Source organism: Ischnura elegans, chromosome 6, assembly GCF_921293095.1.
Source record: "Ischnura elegans chromosome 6, ioIscEleg1.1, whole genome shotgun sequence".
NCBI classification, from domain to species: Eukaryota; Metazoa; Arthropoda; class Insecta; order Odonata; family Coenagrionidae; genus Ischnura; species Ischnura elegans.
The window spans coordinates 1,707,077-1,714,116 of NC_060251.1; the positions used below are offsets into that span (position 1 = coordinate 1,707,077).

The 7,040-nt window shown below is 35.4% G+C and overlaps 1 long non-coding RNA gene across 2 annotated transcripts; it reads left to right on the plus strand.

Moving 5' to 3' along the window:
* The first annotated feature begins 3,124 nt into the window (after nt 1–3,124).
* On the plus strand, nt 3,125–5,508 carry LOC124160287. Of its 2 annotated transcripts, XR_006865134.1 has the most exons (3): nt 3,132–3,270; nt 3,375–3,445; nt 5,468–5,508. It is a non-coding gene; the product is annotated as an uncharacterized LOC124160287 (long non-coding RNA). The 2 variants fall into 2 exon arrangements; XR_006865135.1 differs by having other exon boundaries at nt 3,125–3,445.
* Nucleotides 5,509–7,040: the final 1,532 nt, after the last annotated feature.

Consider the following 7,040-nt stretch of genomic DNA (forward strand, 5'->3'; position numbering starts at 1 on the left):
GTTTCCCCTTGCCTTCCACATCGCAGTACTACAGCCGTTAAAGTAAATGTTACCTACCATGCCCTTATTGGAGTGTGTGTCGCTGTACCGACCAGTATGGTCTACACCTTCGCACATGTGAAGAAGAGCTGCTGCCCTGTCCCCCGGGTGATGAGAGGCATAATTGTTGGCGGCCCCCAGTCGCCAAGTCACGGTATCTTCACAGGTTTTGGTATCTTTTAAATGGTCTACCTTACCCAAGGGTAGCCCAATACCCCCTCAGAATACCGCCGCTTCTTTTCCACGACTGCTTATTCGACGAGAGAACTCGCTTATCTCGCAGCTAACCTCTATATCTAAAGGTCAACCCACCATCCGCAACCCGGTGGACGCACTCGGTGGCTTTAAGCTCAGCCGCGAGAAAATAAAAATATCACTTTTTTAAATAATCATGTTTTACGAAAAAGAAGGAAGCCCCTTAAAGTACTGAATATTTCAAATATTTTTGATGAAAAAGATACAATAAGTTTCATACGAACATTTCAGATATCAGAAAAGAAAAACGCGGAGTGCAAGTAAGGTTGTAACATTAAAAATATCTGGTCAATTACACGAAAAATATTAAAATTGCAGTTGTTCAGCAATTTCTATGGTGTTCTGAGAAACTAGCTTCCACAAATTTGTGAATACCAATCGCTTTTCCTCTGATGGGTTTGGGAGGTATAATAAATTTCAATGGTATCAGGCTAAAAAAATTACAATAAAGTTTTGACAAAAGTCGGTATAAATCACACCGTTATATTGAATAAAAAGGAAAAGTAGAATAATCTTAAATAGATTTGATAGCCTGGGTCAAAATGAGCCATCCGGGCATGGCAGGTATAAGTAATGAGAAAAAATAGAAAAATTATAATAATATCAGGCCTAACTTTTGCACAGTGGTACACCAAACTAAATAATTAAAAGTCATGAGATATGAGTCTAAAATTTTCTTCGTTTCAAAATAATCATCATAAATATTGTCTTTTGGGTCAAATTGACCCAGCCCGGGCATTCTAGTATTAATGACTGACCTTCGTAACAGAATAACATTTTAATTGTTAAATATATATAAAACGAGTCGATTGGGCGCTTGAATTCATCAAGCGGGTAAATAGGGGGGGGGGGGAACATAGTTGTGTCACATGTTTCCGAGTCATGTGCCCATAAGTGGTTCAAAAAGCGAAAGAAACACCCCAAATATCGTTTAAATGAGTGAAATATGCGGGCAATACGCTCATTCACTGTCAACAATACTTAAGACCATCTTAGTAACCACGGTGATCAATGCTTCGGGAAACCGTTTTATTATGAATGATTTACGCAATATAAAAAAAATATAGTGTATGGTAGATGAACTTAAGCGATTTATCGTATTTCAGCCATTACCCTAGGATTGTATCACCTCTTGATTTACTCACCTATTTTTGATTTATAATGTTTGCATACAGCAAACTTAATGAAATTAAAAACAGCATTTTTAGAAAATAAACGAACAGAGACTAATGAAATGATTATCCCAATAATTATGTCTCGAATAATGAAGTAATGTTCGGATTTCTCTGACGATGTATGTCTCTCAATGGTGTCAATTTTTGGATCTAAGGAAGGTTTATAACAACAAAACGCATTGATTACAATAAATATATTAATACGGTTATGAAACTTGAATTGGAGAAAGAACCGAAGAATGTTCAACTGTCCCCGTTGATGTTATATTCGGTAAGTAATAGCAGTTCGATATATTTTACAAAAACGTAGATTCGATATGTGTCGAATGGGAGCTTGGAAAGCAAATATATTTAATTGGTGCAGCATGAACAATGCTATAATAAACATATTCATAAAATTTCTTCGGTTTAACATCAATAGTTAGACAGATACGAAAAATTGCATATTTGCTACCGTAATCATCGAATTATCAAGTATACTGACACGTGAAGTTAAAATGTCGTAATCCTATTGATTTATCTTCCCGTTTGGTCATCTACCCTATAATTCATTGTCAAATACGCCCGCGGATGTAAAATCCTGCATGTTATAGCAATTCGACATATTTTAAAAAAACGCTGAATCGATATATATCTAATGAGACAAAACATGCAAAACATATTTCCATTGGGGTTTGTGAAGAATACCAGGATGTGCACATTCACCAAATTTCATTGGTCCAACGGATATACGAATCAAGCTATGCCAATTTGCGTATTTTCTATAATAATTGAATTGATATTTCGACTATACTGCATCTGTAATATAAAATCCGCAATGCTTTTGATTTTAATTCCGGTATATGGCCATTTACCATATAATTCCTAGTCAACTTTGCCCGTTGATGTAAATTCCTATGTGTTATAACAATTCCATATATTTTGAGAAAAAGCAGATTCGATATATATCGAATGAGAAACTATACACAAAAAATGTTTCCATTGGGCATAATTCCAGTTAATAGTCATCTACTCTATAATTCCTGGTCAACAATGCCTGTGGATGTAAAATCCCAAATGTTAAGGCAAATCGATATAATTTGGAAAATGAAGATTCGATATATATCGCATGTGAGACCATATACAAAACATATTTCCATTGGGCATTGTGAGAAATATCATGATATACCCATTCCCAAAATTTCTTTGGTCCAACTTATATAACAATCAAGTTATGCCAATTTGCGAATTTGCTATAATGATGGTATCGATCTTTCGATTATACTGACATCTGTAATGTAAAATCCGCAATGCTATTGGTTTAACTTCCAGTCTACGGGTATTCTCTATATGATTCCTCGTCAACTATGTCCTTGGATGTAAAATCCTATATGTTATAGCAATTCGATAAATTTTAAGAGAAAGTCGATTCGATATATATCGAACGTGAGACTACATACAAAATAAATTTCCATTGGGCATTGTGAGGAATACCAATATGTACCCATTCACCAAATTTCATTGGTCCAACGGAAAAACTATTGAAGTTATGCCAATTTACGTATTTGCTATAATAATCGAATCGACTTTTCGATCATACTGACATCTGTACTGTAAAATCCGCAATGCTATTGGTTTAACCATAGAGCATCTGGAGAGGGCGTTAGCTGAAAAAAGTGAAGCCAGCAGAAACCTGTTTACTCGATGCGCTTTTGTTCGTCCGCCATGTTCCTTTACCCCACTCGCTCGTTTTCCCATAAAGGTACGTGTTAAGGAAATCACCTAATTTTCAGTATACCGAGGCTGCTGAAGCATTCTGAAGGTATGCTGATATTCTAGAATTCATCTTAATACTGGTATATTAATATCTCCGTTAAAAATTGAGTATTTAGCCTTGAAAACGACATGTTTATTCAACCTTCGCAGATGGTTTGCTGCGCGGCTTACGGGTGCATCAATTGCCCTGGTAAAAAGATACCTGGACTCACATTCCACCGGTAAGTTGCAAAATAGTCAATTATTAGTAATATGTTTATCATTTGCTTGAAGTGCATGGTCAACCTTGTTAATTGTCTATGTATGTGCCGCGTGCAGCAGGTGGACTCATGTGCGGCAGTGTACTGGTTATTTGTTACTTATCCTTATCAGTGCTAAAATTGTAGATATTATACTATGTTGAATTTTGTCATGAGTGATAATGCTTATCGTAATGAAGTAAGATATTTTAAAAAATATCCGTTCTTTTTCGGAACTCTTTTCATCCCTGCGTACCATCGCTGGTGAACATTTTTGTGTATTGACGTAATGGTACAAAAATGTTTGTGCCAATTCGCGGTACAAGTTGTGCGATGAGAGTGAATTTCGTGCTTCATTGAACTTTTGGTGTTCAGATATTAGGTATATTAAGAGCGGAGATACGCATGGCACTCTTAGCCACCGAAATTCGACATTCGAAATCATAACACATGTTCACGGATTTGTGTTTCTCAACCAAGCATTGGCAAATTAATGTTGTTTTCTAAAAATTGTGGAAATTAGATCTAAAATGCAAAATTGTTAAGTTATTATACTGGCCTTACAATTGCGTCTCATGTTTTGAAAGGAATACTTAGCAATATTTCAAGTATCGACCGAAAAGTTATTATCATCATTAGCGATGACCAGTAACAGCACTTAGCAAAAAAAAAAAAGAACACGAACTTCTTCCTCTGTTGATGGGTTGATATACAACTTAATTGATCTTATTTAGAAATAAAATGCTCAGTTATAAAAATATTGTAGTAAAAGCATAAGTTGATATGTATTAATGAACCACTTTACGTGCCCAGAGTGTTTTTTCTTGTTTCATAGCCTATTCATGTCACATAATCTCTTAGAAAGTGGAGGGAACATGTTCTAATTAGTTTTTGCTGAGTTACAGCAATCTCTGGTTAATATCATTTTTCATTTAGCTCTTGTTCATCTTTTTTTGCTCGTAGGTGTTGTTTATATTTGTTTTTGTGATTACAACTTTGCTGAAGCAACAGCTCCTTTAGCTATGCTATGATCAAGTTGGTGCCTCTTTCATTTTTTTCAAGTTAGTGCCCCTTTCATTGCTTCTTTGTGAATGTGTTCATCATGATCAATCATGTGTTCGTCTGTTTTGCAATTTGAAAAAAAAAGTAATTACCCTGTATAAGGCGATGAAAGTTTGTGGCACATATGGTGGTTTCCTACTAACTACTAGCCCAGAACTCATGATCTATCAATGAATTTCCCCCTTTGACTCTACATATCTGTCTTTCGTTACAATTTTCGCTTCAATTTTAATCAATGTGAATAACACTCATTAAGGTTACGATGCAATAAACAATCTATTTTAGGCTATATGTACACTATAATTATAGGTGCACACATATGTCACACCACTACAATACATAGCAAACAAAAGTATGCACCTATTTTGTACCACACATGTGCACCATAATGTCAAGTTACTCAAATACTAGCTTGCAAAAATTCTATTCATTACTTTCATTGTTTTGGCATTAAAGGGTGACAAAAATATTGCCAATTTTAGACAACATTAAATGGAACAGGATTATTTTGTATATGTGTAGTAAATTGTTCCCAATTTGATAAGGACCAACTCTGTTTACCACCAGTGTGGAAGTGCGGTGGCCTAGTGGATAGACCATTGGGCTACTGCTTGAAGCGTGACACCTTTTGACACATCCAACAGAAATTCTTGCATTTTGTGGTGGTCAAAGAAAGTAATCAGCCCTCCTATTCTAAATATCTTGCATTCAATCACTTCTTTAATTAGCGACGAACTTCAAACGAACTCGAAATTGAAATTTCTCATTCATTGTTCTCCTGATGAAGTAGAAACTTAATTTTTCATAAACATCTAGAGGTTTATCTTGATTGGTGATGCTAAGCATTTGATATATCACACAGATTATGCCCATTGAAATTGTCAAATAATTCCTATTTAGGTGTAATATAGCTAAAGAATTTATACATATTTATAATTGCAGGTTCAGCTAATCCAGTAGCCGATGTAATTGAGGGTGTATGAGCGTACAAAAATTGGAAATAATCCCGCAGGTGTGGTGGCCTTCATCATGTATTCATAATTCTCTTGCCAATCTGAATATATCTTAATAGAATGTTACATCATGTCTGCCTGAGATTTATTGTTAATTTGGTTACTTTGCATTAATTGTATAAAGAATCAGTTTCAATAGCATTGTTTAATCATTCTGGAAATCTGAAAATGTAACATTTGATGGGTGTGTACATTATATAAGTTGGAAAATGGGAATTGTTTTCTTTTTTAATACCTCCTTCAACGATTCCATTTAACACAGCTGTTACCCACTGTGCATGTTCGTCTGATTTCGGGGAAGGAAAATAATTTATAATTTGTCAGCACTTGAAATTCATCAGACCCATCCTCAATTTCTGAAGACAGTATTGTTTTCATGGCAGTTTACTCGGAATTGTAAGCGAAATCTCTTTCGACCTTGTCTCATAGATGATATTTTACTTTCCTAATGCTCAAATTTTTCCTTTGATGAGGAAGCCCTTTTGATTAAATGACTATGAGGTTATTAACAGTAGTTTCGGAAATGATTTACACTGTGTAACACTTAGATATTGAAGTTACATATCCGAAAAAAATTTCCGGCGATAAGAATCGAAGCTCGACTTCGCTGTGTTTAAAATTTTCTCATCAATACTTTTTGTAGAGCATTCATAAGTAATGGTAGGCATGATTCCCGATGTAATGTTTTAAGTCTTGCTAAACCATATTATTTTCCTAGAGTCACGATTTATGTATATTTTTGACGGATTATTAGCCAAATAAAATCTTGTAGTGCACGCAATAGCAATTAAACGTGATTATTATCGTAGCATTCAGTGTCCTCCCATTCCTCTCTCGTCCATTTATCCTTTTTTATTTACTTTCATAATTGAATTTGGTTTGAAACATTCTATTGTAAATATCAGAAGTTATATTCTTTAAGGGTTCACATGAATTCATCAGATATTTTTCAGCTTACAGCCGAAAATTAGTTGCTATTGTCGCAAGTGGCTTGTCGTGCGTCATATTTTTAATTTGCCGCACCGTGGTTGAATCGTCTATTTCATCCAAAAGATGCATTTTTTCCTGTTTTATATTCAACAAATAATCTTCGCTCATCGGTGGGAACGGCATTTTCCGGCTGTCAGTAGGGAAAATATTGAGTTTCCTTTGACGAATATGCCATAAGGAACCATGTATTTCTGCTTCACCCGGGGTAAAGGAATATGGCGGACGGGCTGAAATGCCACGCCCCCCTGGCTTCACTTTCCTACCGTGGGAGGGGTAGCTAACGCCCTCTCCAGATGCTCTATGGGTTTAACTTTCAGTCTATGGGTATCTACTATGTAATACCTGGTCAACTATGCCCTTGGATGTAAAACCCTATATGTTATAGCAGTTCGATATATTTGAAGAAAAAGTAGATTCGATATATATCGCACGTTTGACTACATACAAAACATATTTCTATTGGGCATTGTGAGGAATACCAAGATGTGCACATTCGCCAAATTTCATTGGTC